The following is a 14,973-nucleotide window of genomic DNA, read 5'->3' as shown; positions in this document are numbered from 1 at the left end:
GCATTTTCCCGCGTGTGTGGAATGTTCTCAATTATTGCACCGAGTCTAAAACCATCGATAAAAATGAAATCAGATGGTGAGTTAGATTGGAGATAAAGGCGTGAGAGAGACTCAATGGCCTTGAAGTTACAGGCGTTTGAGAATTCATTTCGTTCTATAAAGGGCAACTTTCATCGGATTTTCTTCCCGTTTTTTTTCAACCGAGTCTAAAACTATGTTAGCGACTGTGAAAAATGAAATGATATATCGAATTTGATTTGAAATAAAACTGGGAGAGAGAGCAAGACACCACGGGCCTACAAAACAGGCCTCAAAGCTATGCGAGTTAATAAAATGGTGGATATTTGTTTAAATGCAGCCTCTCCCAGAATGGGTGGAGCTATGGGTGGAGCTACTCTCTCAACGGCGTAAGCCACACCCCTGGACAGACGTCCAACAGAATCACCTTCGCCTATTATATTTGTCCCCCGTCGCACAGCGTAGCGAAAGGGGGACTATGGCTTTCCCCTCCGTCCGTGTGTCCGTCCGTCTGTCCGTCCGTCCGTCCGTCCGTGCGTGCGTGTGTGCGTGCGGGCGTGCGTGTTTGCGTGCGGGCTTGCGTGCGTGCGTGCATAAGCGAAGGACCGCATTCAAATTTGGTGTGTGGGTGCAACCCACGTCAAAATCCAAGATGGCCGCCGCCATGTATGTCTGATGCCATGTATGTCTGAGCCTTGTGAGATGAATATCTTGAAAATAAGTGAAGTACCAACGTCTAATTTGGTGTGTGGGTGTATCTCGGCATAAGGAAGAACGCTATTGAAAATTGGGTCGCCACGTCAAAATACAAGATGGCCACCACCATATATATGTCTGAACCTAGTGAGCGAAATATCGCGAAAAATAAGCAAACTACCAACTTCTAATCTGGCGTGTGGGTGTATCTAGGCACAAGGAAGGACGCTGTTTAAAATTGGGTCGCCACGTCAAAATCCAAGATGGCCGCCGCCATGTATGTCTTAACCTTGTGAGATGAATATCTTGAAAAATAAGCGAAGTACCAACTTCTAATCTGGTGTTTGGGTGTATCTCGGCACAAGGAAGGATGCTGTTTAAAATTGGGTCGCCACGCAAAATCCAAGATGGCCGCCACCATATATATGTCTGAACCTTGTGAGCGAAATATCTTGAAAAATAAGCGAAGTACCAACTTATAATCTGGTACGTGGGTGTATCTAGGCATAAGGAAGAACGCTATTGTAAATTGGGTCGCCACGTCAAAATCCAAGATGGCCGCCGCCATGTATGTCTGAACCTTGTGAGATGAATATCTTGAAAAATAAGCAAAGTACCAACTTCTAATCTGGTGTTTGGGTGTATCTAGGCACAAGGAAGAAGGCTATTGAAAATTGGGTCGCCACGTCAAAATCCAACATGGCCGCCGCCATGTATGTCTGAACCTTGTGAGCAGAATATCTTGAAAAATAAGCGAAGTACCAACTTCTAATCTGGTGTGTGGGTGTATCTAGGCATAAGGAAGAACGCCATTGAAAATTGGGTCGCCACGTCAAAATCCAAGATGGCCGCCTCCATGTATGTCTAAACCTTGTGAGCGAAATATCATATCATAGCATGTTTTCTGCATCTTACACTTTGTCAACTCACATCACTTCACCGACGGGGGACCTAGGCGTAACGCTTGTTATTCTTTATATCAGTACTATACGGCAACCATTTTGTAAAAGTCTCTCTTTTCAAGTCTGGATGCTCGCGTTAATTGTTGCAAGGACTGACAAGGAAATATTGACACTTGAGGAGGCCAATAGGATGACCATGTCTTGTCATGTGCAGATACCCCAACCTGATTAGCCAATCCATAAGCACACCCAGTGCTCACATGGAGGATGCCAAATAGGCTCGTCATGCCTGTGTCTTGCGCGCGCAACCCAGCCCAACCCGATCACCCAATGCACGAGTACACTCACCTCCTATGATACTGCTGCGGCCATGGGAATGGATCCCAAGCATTCAGACACACGAAGAAGTTCCCACTAGTAGATATGTCTTTTAATTTACGTACTTAGATATATTTCCTTCCCGTTGGATGGAGGGATTTGGGAGGGAGATATCTCCACCATGTTTCATTCCACGTCTGAAATCATCGCCATTTCATGAGTCAGTGTCATCAATTACCTATTAGTTCAATGCAATGGACCCAAATTACCTATTAACTCGCACAAATGATCTTTAATCATGTGCAAATCACAGTGGAATGAAATAGACCTTTCTTTTCATCGCCTGCAACATCTTTTCATCTCCCGTTTAAAACACAATAGAAGTCATCATTAGCGCTACATTTGTCACAATGACGTTAAAGCAGAAGCAGCTGCTGCCTGCCATGGAGGGGGGAGGGGGGGGGGTGGGGATAGGGAGGGGCGTGGTTTGCTAGGAGGACCAATCCTCCAACACTCTGGCCAGGCAGAGACCAATGAGAATCTCCCGTTTAAAACACAATAGAAGTCATCATTAGCGCTACATTTGTCACAATGACGTTAAAGCAGAAGCAGCTGCTGCCTGCCATGGAGGGGGGAGGGGGGGTGGGGTGGGGATAGGGAGGGGCGTGGTTTGCTAGGAGGACCAATCCTCCAACACTCTGGCCAGGCAGAGACCAATGAGAATCTCCCGTTTAAAACACAATAGAAGTCATCATTAGCGCTACATTTGTCACAATGACGTTAAAGCAGAAGCAGCTGCTGCCTGCCATGGAGGGGGGGGGGGGGGGGGGGGAGGGGCGTGGTTTGCTAGGTGGACCAATCCTCCAACACTCTGGCCAGGCAGAGACCAATGAGAAGACGACCAAATGACAGGAGATGCAAGCCCCTGTTTTGGATTAATTCTAACGGGGCTAATAATGGAGCTAGAACCCTGCTCGGTTTGGTGGGTTCATTTGCTGTCGGTGAGTTACCTGTGACTGGTGGCCTCGGGTCCGGAAGTCGGGCGAAGGTCCGAGGAACCCTCTGGTGGTAATACCCGAACACCTATCTGTAACAATTGATACCAATGCCCACACGCTACACCCAATCACCCTATCCACATCACTCTCAATCATCCACGAAACCCATCCCACCCACATCACAAACCCAATTACCCAATTTACAAAAATACCCTAACCGTCCACAGTCCCAATGTCCTAACTCCACCAGCCCAAGATCCACTCAATTGGAAGGGGATACGAGGAGGTGAGTGGGTTCTGGAAGGGAGGTTGGAGAACAATGGTGACGATGTACATTATCTGATTTAATGAAGTATGTTTTGGAAGTGACCCTGCGGTATACAATTTCCAAAGAGGATATATATATCTGTGCAGTGTCTGTCCTGTCCTGTCCTGTGTTGTGTTGTGTTGTCTTGTCACTGAACTACTCCCTCAAACTTTTGTGAAATCGTACCAAACTTCTGGTATGCACCTATCTCTCCCATGGGTATGTCCTAAGCGTATTTTTTTTGAATTAAAAAATTTTTTTAAAATATGTTTTTGAAAATGTATTTGAAAAATGTTTTTAAAAAAACTTAAATCTTCAACTTCAATTGTTTATAAAATGTAATATTATATCACGTATATTACAAATGCATTTGTGCAATATAATTGTTTGTATTATGATTGATGGAAACCATGACAAAACAGCAACTCAGGTACAGTCATCCATCTATATGTCTACATATCTGGGCAGTGTCTGTGTTGTCACTGAACTACTCCCTTAAACTTTTGTTTCCGTGGTTGTGAAGTATTTTTAATAACGTGGTGGTGAGGAGTTTTGAATCACATGGTGGTGAGGTGTTTTGAATTACGTGGTGGTGAGGTGATTTGAATCACATGGTGGTGAGGTGTTTTGAATCACATGGTGGTGAGGTGTTTTGAATTACGTGGTGGTGAGGTGATTTGAATCACATGGTGGTGAGGTGTTTTGAATTACGTGGTGGTGAGGTGATTTGAATCACATGGTGGTGAGGTGATTTGAATTACGTGGTGGTGAGGTGATTTGAATCACATGGTGGTGAGGTGTTTTGAATTACGTGGTGGTGAGGTGTTTTGAATTACGTGGTGGTGAGGTGTTTTGAATTACGTGGTGGTGAGGTGTTTTGAATTACGTGGTGGTGAGGTGTTTTGAATTACATGGTGGTGAGGTGTTTTGAATTACATGGTGATGAGGTGTTTTGAATTACGTGGTGGTGAGATGTAATCGTCCCAAACTTGCAGTCTGCACCTACCCCTCCTGTATGTATGTGCTGAGGGTTTTTTTTTTGGTTTTTTTCAACCTATAATTGCTTATAAAATGTAATATCACAAACACCACAAATAAATTTGTGCAAAATAATTGTTTGTGTTATGATTAGTGCAAATCAGGACAAAACAGAAAGTCAGGTACAGTCATTATCCTCAGCTAAAACAAGCCCATCCCTCTGTAACAACGCATGGTGAGGCTCGCTGCGCTCGCCTCACCAAGCTAGTATATATATGTGTGTATATATGTGTATATATATATGTATATATATATATATATATATATATATATATATATATATATATATATATATATATATATATACACAGGTTGAACCCCCTAATTTGATGAGGAAGCAAGGCACAGATTGAGTCTCACCCCAGAAATTTCTGCTCAACCTGTTAGCAACTAGAGCTTCCAGGGAAGCAGAACTCAACTGAACTGACTGGACAACTTTAAAGTCCTAAATTCTTGTGCTTTTCTTAAGAGCTGAAAAAAATATGCCGGCCATTTTGTGACAGATCGGGTTGACATGCGATAGCAACCTACCTTGTGTGGTAAGAGTCTCACACACCAAGTTTGATCAAAATTCATAAATATTTGTGGACGTTAAAGTCTTAACGTCGTTTCGGAGCTGAAAACAATATGGCGGCTTATGGCGGCCATTTTGTGACGGATCGGGTTGGAATGCAATAGCAACCTACCTTGTGTGGTAAGGGTTAAACATTCTCAGTTTGATCAAAATCTGTTAATATTTGTGGACGCAAGAGTGTTAACGTCGTTTTCATGACCAAAAACAAAATGGTCGCCTAAGTCCGCCATTTTACAAGGGATCGGGCTGAAATGTAATACCAACCTGGTCCTTGGGGTAAGGATGCTGCATGGCAAGTTTGATCAGAATCGGTTGATATTTGTGGACGCTGGAGTGTTAACATCGAAAAGTTAACGGATGACAGATGACAGATGACGACGAAGACGACAGACGACGGACGCCGGAGGGTTCAGTATGTGATGAACTCAACTGGACAGTAGTTCAGTTGAGTTAACAAGTGTCACCTGCCACGCTGACACATTGTCTCTGCCCTGCTCATCAACAATTAGGAGGTTTGCAGTCAGGAATATAAAATTTAACCAAAGAAGCACACTAATCTTATGACATGACACTGACGTCATGCGCATAAATTATACCAACACATCGCCTCCAGACTAGGAGACATCCATGTGGCACTCAAGTCCTTGCAGACTGAGATTAAAGCTCTATGGTCAAACCTTGAAGGTGAAGTTTAATGGCGCCACTCTTTGCTTGCCCTCTTCGTTTCTGGCTGAAAGTAGTGGACCCAGCTTTCATCCCCAGTCACTACGCGCTGTAAGAAAGCGGCGCCTTCTGTTTCGTAACGTCACAGAAGTTCTTCACATGCGTCCACTCGCCATTCTTTCAGTCCGGGTGTGAGTTGTCGAGGCACCCACCTTGCAGACACTTTGCGGAACCCCAGCACGTTGTGAATGATATGGTGTGCTGAACCATGGCTAATGTTCAATTCTGAGACCACTTCGTCCAGCGTAAAGCGACGGTTTTCCCATAGCATGCGCTCAACTCCTGCAACCATTTCTGGTGTGTCGGCTGTGTGAGGCTGGCCCAAGCGAGCAGTGTCTGCCACACTGGACTCTCCACTGTTCAACTCCCTGTCCCAGTCGTACACCTGCTGCAGCGATAAACATGCGTCACCATATTGCATCTTCATTCTGCGATGGATTTCACTGGGATTCACACTCTCACTTCCCAAGAAACAGATGACAGAACGTTGCTCCCCCTGGTGCATGCTTCATAGGGAGCCGCCATCTTGGAACTGCTCTATTGACGTCATACGCTCAATGTTGCCACATCGAAAACAGGCAAAACATGCCTCTTACCCATAGATATAACAAATGTCGTCTACAACTACACACATTACATTCTCGAATTTATATCGCCATTTTAAGGTTACTTATTGACTGGCCCTCGTATATATATATATATTGTGTTTGTGTGTTTGGTTGGAGCCAAATGTTGTGTTTATCACTCGTTCTGTGTTTGTCAAATGGGAACGTGATGGGTGCCTCGTGCATCGCCCCAGGAAGATCACATGATGCGTATGTTTGCTGGACCGCAGCTTGCCAGAGCAAATGTTTTGACTTCGCAGGACTATGTTTCCAGCGCGAGAGGCACAAGACTCAACGTCCGGGCAGATGAAAATACCCCGAAGTCACGGTGGTCTCGAACAGCTCCTGCAGTAAAAATCCATCTCGGGAAACGTAACCTCGTCCGGGAGGAGGAAAGAGAAAGAAATCCGACAAGTGCTCGCCATATCGACTTTCCCATTCACATCAAGCGAATATAAATGTTGCAAAAACAACTTGCGCTAAAAGCTGGCTTGTGTTATTTCGTGGTTGCAAATTTGGGATGCGGTGTGGTCAGGCATTCCATGGATTCTTTCTCGCCCAAACGCCACATCAGCTAGGCATGGCTACAAAAAAGAGAATCGCGCCCGCAGCTTCTGCTTTTCAGTCCATTTAGAAGCTGAGTCGTCGTCGTCCCTCTGGCAAAGGAAGCCGTTTATCCTTATTATCCGATAAATGTGATTCACTTTGGGAAAGAGTTCCATCATGGTAACCTTAGAACCCACAGATTATATACATATACAATATGTATATAAATACATATATATATATATACGTATATATATATATATATATACACAAGTGAATAAAAATTTTTTATGCTAAATTAAAAAGGCAATGTAGGGATGACAAACTACAGTCTAAAAAAGGTCCTAAACAAGAAAGGGATGATGTTGGTTTGGAGAGTAGCCAACAGTATTGCCATCACATAACAATCCCCACACATATATACACAGTGCATTCACAAAGTATTCAGACCCCTTCACTTTTTTCACATTTTGTTATGTTGCACCCTTATGCTGAAATCGTTTAAATTCATTTTTTCGCTCATCAATCTACACTCAATACCCCATAATGAGAAAGAGAAAACAGGATTTTAGAAAGTTTTGCAAATTTATTAAAAAGAAAAAACTGAAATATCATATTGACATAAGTATTCATACCCTTTGCTATGACATTTGAAATTTAGCTCAGGTGCCTCCCATTTCTCTTGATCATCTTTGAGATGTTTCTACACCTTGATTGGAGTCCACCTGCAGTAAATTCAATTGATTGGACATGATTTGGAAAGGCACACACATGTCTATATAAGGTCTCACAGCTGACAATGCATATCAGAGCAAAAACCAAGCCATGAGATCGAAGGAACTGCCTGCAGAGCTCAGAGACAGGATTGTGTCGAGGCACAGATCTGGGGAAGCCTACAAAAAAATTTCTGCTGCATTGAAGGTTCCCAAGACAACCGTGGCCTCCATAATTCTTAAATGGAAGAAGTTTGGAACAACCAGGACTCTTCCTAGAGATGGCCGCCCAGCCAAACTGAGCATTCGGGGAAGAAGGGCCTTGGTAAGAGAGGTGACCAAGAACCCGATGGTCACTCTGGCTGAGCTCCAGAGATCCTGTGTGGAGATGGGAGAAACTTCCAGAAGGACAACCATCACTGCAACACTCCACCGATCTGGGCTTTATGGTAGAGTGGCTACACGGAAGCCTCTCCTCAGTGAAAGACACATGAAAGCCCACAGAATCTTGTTTCTCACAGTCTGAGAGTCCTTTAGGTGCTTTTCTGCAAACTCCAAGCAGTCTTTCATGTGTCTTTGTCAGAGAGTGGAGTCATTAGCAAAGAGATGGAGAGGATTTTCCAGAGAGTCGGAGAGATCATTGATGAAGACCAGAAATAGCACAGGGCCCAGAACACTACCTTGGGGAACTCCAGCCAGAACAGGAAGGGGAGATGAGAGAAATCCATTCAAGGTCACATGTTGATTACGACCAGAGAGGAAGTCCGCAAGCCAGGCGAGGAGATTTCCATGGATACCATAGGAGGAGAGTTTGGTGAGCAGAGTTGGGTGCCAGACCGTATCGAAGGCATGTGATATGTCAAGGGAGACAGCTCTGATTTCCTGTTTGGCATTGAGGACCTCCATCCATTGTTGAGACAGCAGAAGCAACATGTCCAGAGTGGAATGACTTGGTCGGAATCCAAATTGGTGATCAGAGATCAAACCATTGGAGAAGAGGAAGGATTTGATATCCGAAGCAATGATGGATTCCATGACTTTGCTAATAATTGGGAGCAGGCTGATTGGTCTGTAGTTGCAAGGATCTGTTTTTGCACCTTTTTGTGTAAGCGGTAATGTTTGCTGATTTTCAAGTTGCTGGCAGATGACCTTGGGCAAAAGAGAGGGTGAAGAGAACAGAGAGAGGGTGAGATAGAGCAGCAGAGCAGGATTTTATGACCCTTTTAGGAGGTTTTTAGGAGGTTTTTGGAAGTGGCAACAAGACGTGTATGTTCTAGTGTTCAAGTAACATGGAGTACTATAGGACTCCATATGTAGGGATGGCACGGGAAAAACTACCGTACAAAACTACCGTACCGCCCAAATTCAAATTTATACAAAATGATACTCTTTAAAACTACCGTACATTTATTCCAGGAGCCAGAATCTGCTCAAAATGGTTTCATGCAACACCCACTACACAGTTGGTTTGTCACTTTCAGGTGATTGGGGAACATCGAAAGAACAAATCCAGCCCTGATGTGCAGTTGAATTGTGGCAGCAACAATAAATGGCAGCCACTTTTCTATGAGGGGGGTGGTTTCCGAGGCGTAAATCTGAGATTTTGACGGATTTCATTTATTTATTTTTTCTCTTAGCCCCTACAGGCAAGATACATCCAATTTTGTTGTGAAAGTTTCATTCATGAGTACGAGACATCTATATGTGTATGTTATAAAATAGTTTTATATTTCGCATGTCACAGCTGTTCATATAATTATGCAAAAATAATATCGCCTAATTCGAGGAATTCCCGAAATTTCCAAATATTTTGCTATCAAAACATTTTACACAGTTGTCTATGCGTTCAAATAGTATTGATGTGATGAAATATCATATTATTGTTGTGACATGAAACTGCACTTTGTATTTTGCAGTTGTCTGAAAAAGAAGCAAGGAATATAACAACCTAAGCATGGCGAGCGAGAGTAGTGCAGAGGAATCTTTCCCACTTCTACCACATAAACGCATGAAACTAATCGATTGGAAAAAATGCATCATCTGCCAAACATGCACAGCTTCAGATTTAAGGAAAGCAGGTAATGAAGGAATTGCAACGTTTGTATCAGCTGCAAAATACAGACGTGATGAAACCTACCAACGTCTCGAGACTTCTATTGAAACGTTGCACACTGTGGAAACTGTTTGGCATCGTGCATGGTACCAGTCGTACACAAGCTCACACAATCTTAAGTATGTCCATGGAAAGCCAGCAGAGGATTGCTGTTTGAAGGACGTTGACGAAAGTACAACCTGACTGAGAAGTTCAGCACCTGCTGTGGACTGGTCGTTGTGTCTCTTCTGTCAACGCAAGTACCATGGAAAGAGCAAGGTACTGTATAATATTACAACGTTTGATGCGTGTACCGCAATACAGCAATCAGCATATGTAAAGGGAGACGACGACATGCTCACCAAGATAGGTGGCATTGACCTGATAGCTGCTGAGGCTAAATACCACAACCCATGTAAAGCTCAGTATACAAGCAAAGCGAACCTCAAGTACCATGCATACAAGGAAGACAAGCGCACAGAAGATGTCTATTCAGATGCCTTTACTAAGCTCATGTCCTCGGTTGAAGTAGGCATCCAGCGAAGAAAGGCTTATGAGCTCACCAGCCTTCTTGCAAAGTACAAGACTATTCTGACAGGTATAGATGTTAAAACAGCAGATAGCTATACCAGCCAGAGACTCAAGCTAAGACTCCAGAATCACTTCAAGGACAGTGTGGTTTTTCATCAACAGCAGGATCGAAGCAAATCCCAATTGGTATACTCCAGCAAGATCTCACTATGTGAAGTTATCAACGCCGCTCATTTGAAAGAGAGACAAACTACAACTACTGATACAGCATACGTTACCCATGACGATGCAGACGCTGGGCCGATGAGCACCATTTACCATGCTGCTCAGATCATCAGGACGGATTTGAAGGACTGTGCAGGCATCCAAATTCGCCCATTGAGTCTTCATGATCTAAATCTGAGGAGGTCCAAGGACATGCTACCAGAAAGTCTATATAACTTCCTGCGTTGTGTCATCTGCAAGGAATCAGCTCCACTACCAGACACTGAGGATAACCCTAATGCAGCAGATGAACGTCATAGTCCGGCAGCTAAGCGAAATATAGCATAACAATTGTGCATTTTGTGAGGAAAGCACCAAATTTGGCACACTAGTAGACTATCATATTATGAAAAGATCTGGATATTGGGCCATCTCAGATTCAGAGATTTGATTTTTGCAAGATTTGCAGATTTGCAAGCTGAGATTGCAACGCCAGGGACGGCTGACTCCTTCCTGCGAGCTGCTCACGTCACCCGCACAAGAAGAGCTCATCAAATCACTGCAGCAGCACTGCACATCCTGCAACACCGTGCGTATGAACGCCACTGTATGACATATGCTGATGCAGAAGGCCTGCCTGAGTTCGAAGACTGGTGTCACCATAGAGGAGAAGACATTCCCAACTTTCAGTACTGGGCAACTGTGCTGGAACTAAACTAGAGATGTTGGTACTGGTCGACGTGCGTTCTCTGCGGCAGGCTTCATTCACGATGTACCTTGATGCCTGACGGAACTGGTCCCATGGTTCCATGCCTTAGACCACACACACTATGCCAGGTGGGTCCCTGTTCACCTGAGGGATATGGTTGTACTCCCAATGAAGCACCCAGATGTAGCCAGAGAATTCAGGGCTGGCAACTTCACTGTACAGAAGACGAAGAAGGTGTTCTCTTCGATCCCAATCGACCAGGCGCATGAACAGAATAACGCCTGCATCAAAGGAGATGGTGGAGCAGTCGGCCTCACTGACAACCCAAGTGCCCTGCGGCATTGGATGATTGCCGGGCCAGAAGTTGCCAGGGCCATAGAAGAGTTCAAAGATGGCCATCAACACTGGGGGAGGCGAGAGGACACACGTCATCACGACCAGACACCAAGTGTGCAGACCTCTTTCGCCAAGGATGTCCGCGCCCTTGTCAGCGTCATAGAAGAGCTTGGCAACCCCTTTGAGGAAGAGAGCATGGATCTGGTTGTCCTTGACACAAAGGAAATTGCAGGTCCTGCTGCAGTTGAGACTGTCAGGAATGTGAAGAAGATTGGCCAAGAGCAGTTCCAGGCTTTCACCAGAGAATGCCTGGTGGAAAGGACCAAGCCAATTGATGATGCAATTCGTCGGAACAAGCTGAAGGTGTCATTTTGGAAAATGGCTGCCACAGCCATCAGGGGCTGAATTTGAGATGGCCCAATATCCACATCTGTTCATAATAGGATAGTCTACTAGTGTGCCAAATTTGGTGCTTTCCTCATAAAATGCACAATTGTTATGCTAAGTTGCCCCACTATCATGTTATAATGCTTGTCCAAGATATTGTGCACAGCGCTTTACATGGCAGAGTAAAAACACCCAAGCATGTAAGTCTCGCCATGTCAGTACGCCACCTGACTGGTTCGAAACAAGTCATCAACATACTCAACCGCATGGGCCACTGTTCATCTTATGAAGAAGTTGAAGCAGTCGATACCAGCCTAGCTATGGAAGTTGTTGCCAAGTCCAATCTTCTGGATGTTGTCACCCCATCAAACATCTGGCCAGGTGTGTTCACACAAGCAGCTGCTGACAACAATGATATAAATGAAGAAACGTTAGATGGTCAGCACACAACCCATGCCACAACTCTTGTGTTGTATCAGCTCAGAGATTACTTGTGGACTTTTGGTCATTACAGGAGTGGGGTTGATGATTTAAGGGGAAATGAAATCTATATTTTTCTCACTTTACTTAAGGATTGTCCAATTTTGTTTCTTGAAAAGATCATAAAGATGTATCATATTACAACCATAACCGCATTTGAGATGATATTGCTTAATTACAGTCGAAAAGCAAAAACTACATATTTCAGCGATTTTGTGTGTTTTGGGTAGAATACAAGGTATAATAATAATTATTTTTAAAATCATACTTGAACAGCATAACGAAAATCCCCTCATACTTCCCACTATCCTTTTAATTATAATGTTGAGGAATCCCTATTGGAAGAGCTGAAAAAACAAAAATACCAAAAAAAAATCGTCAATTTCGAGATTTACGCTACCCCTTAATAGAAAAGTGGCTGCCATTTATTGTTGCTGCCACAATTTAACTGTACATCAGGGCTGGATTTGTTCTACAGATGTATCCCAAGCACCCTGAAATGACAAACTAACTGTGTAGTGGGTGTTGCACGAAACTCATTTTCTAGGCTTCTCTTGAAAACCGGCTCCTGGACTATAGAGGCTTCTCTCTCCCGTCGGTGTTTTGTGAATATAAGTTCTTTCCTCCGCTGCATTGCTTGTTTCTTAGATTTTCTCTTCTCCCCCTAACTTCCCCAAACATCTACCCCTTGTCTAACGTTTTAAATACTACATATATATATATATATATATATATATATATATATATATATATATATATATATATATATATATATATACAGTCACGTGAAAAAGTAAGTACACCCCATGTAAAGTTTTGACTTTTTAAACATATTTCAACATACAGCTATTTGATCTTCATTTCAACAATATTGACAGATAAAGGTGATATAATATAACAAATATCATGAAACATTTACATTTTGGAGTCCATTGTATAATTTAAATAAACATAAATGGAAATTTCACATGTGGAAAAAGTAAGTACACCCTTGGCTCTAATAGGTGGTATTGCCCCCTTTGGCAGAAACAACCTCAAGTAGGCGTTTCTTATAACTGTCTACCAGTCTCCGACATCGACTGGGAGAAATTTTTGCCCACTCCTCCATGCAGAATTCTTTCAGCTGTGCGATGTTTGAGGGGTTTCTTGCATGCACAGCTCGTTTCAAATCCCCCCACAACATCTCGATGGGATTTAGATCCAGGCTTTGACTTGGTCATTCCAGAACCCTCCATTTCTTTCTTTTCAGCCATTCCTTGGTGGATTTACTGGTATGTTTAGGGTCATTGTCATTTTGCAAGGTCCACCTTTGGTTGAGCTTAAACTTTTCCAACAGATGGCCTCACATTATCCTCAAGCACCCTCTGGTACAATGAAGAATTCACAGTGGATTCTATGATGGTGAGCTGCCCAGGCCCTGATGCAGCAAAGCTGCCCCAAACCATAATATTTCCACCACCATGCTTTACAGTTGGTATCAGGTTCTTGTGGTCAAATGCTGTCTTTCGTTTTCGCCAAACATGTCTTCTGGTACTGTGGCCAAATAGCTCTACCTTTGACTCATCTGTCCAGAGCACATTGGTCCAGAAGTGCTGGTCTTTGCCTCGGTGTTCATTGGCAAACTTTAGTATTGCCCTGATGTTCTTTCTGGACAGCAAAGGTTTCCTCCTGGCACACCTCCCATGTAGATCAAATTTGTGCAGCCTCTTTCTAATGGTAGACTCGTGCACTTTGACATCAACAGTGGCAAGAGCTACCTGTAGGTCCCGTGATGACATTCTGGGGTTCTTAGAGACTTCTTTCAGCATCTTGCGGTCTGCTCTCGGGCTGAACTTGCTGGGGCGGCCTGGCCTGAACAAGTTGGCAGTTGTTTGGAATCTTCTCCACTTGTAGATGATCTTCCGGACAGTCGATTGATTGATTTCAAATTGTTTGGCGATCTTTTTAAATCCCTTCCCAGACTTGTAGGCATCCATAACCTTCTTTCTGAAGGCCTCAGAGAGCTCTTTTGATCTCGGCATGGTGACGCCGCACACTTCAACAACAAAGAGCAAACCAAACTAAATGTCTGAGGTTTAAATACGACAGGTTCCTACAAGATCCTCTCTAACGATGTTCTAATCATTTGCACCTGAGCTAGTGCACCTGATTCTAATTTTAGGTATTTGAAGTAGTGATAAATGTGGGGGTGTACTTACTTTTTCCACATGCGAAATTTGCATTGATGTTTATTTAAATTATACAATGGACATAAAAATGTAAATGTTTCATGATATTTGTTATATTATATCACCTTTATCTATCAATATTGTTGAAATGAAGATCAAATAGCTGTATGTTGAAATATCTTGAAAAAGTCAAAACTTTACATGGGGTGTACTTACTTTTTCATGTGACTGTATGTCCTTCCTGAGTTGTGGTGACCCAAACTGGAAGCAATATTCCAGATGGGGCCTTACTAAATTCCTATACAATGTTAAAACTACTTATGTTGATTTGTAATTTATTCCCCAAAAAGATAAAACCTAAAACTCCGTTTGCTTTACCGAGAGCTGCCTGGCATTGTCCCGTCTGCATATGCCCCTCTCCCACCCCCTGGATATATTACCATCCCCCAGATCCTTCTTCTGTGCGACATGCTCCAAAATTTCCCCTTGCATCATGTAATCTCTATTTTCATTGTTCTCACCCACCCCCAACACCTTGCATATATTTAGGTTAAATTGCCCAATCTATGCAAGTATCAATACTTTCCTGAATCTGATCAATTAATCGACCTTACCTCCAAGCTTTGTG

Source organism: Myxine glutinosa, chromosome 9, assembly GCF_964187855.1.
Source record: "Myxine glutinosa chromosome 9, kmMyxGlut1.1, whole genome shotgun sequence".
Classification (NCBI taxonomy): domain Eukaryota; kingdom Metazoa; phylum Chordata; class Myxini; order Myxiniformes; family Myxinidae; genus Myxine; species Myxine glutinosa.
This window is presented reverse-complemented; position numbering follows the sequence as displayed.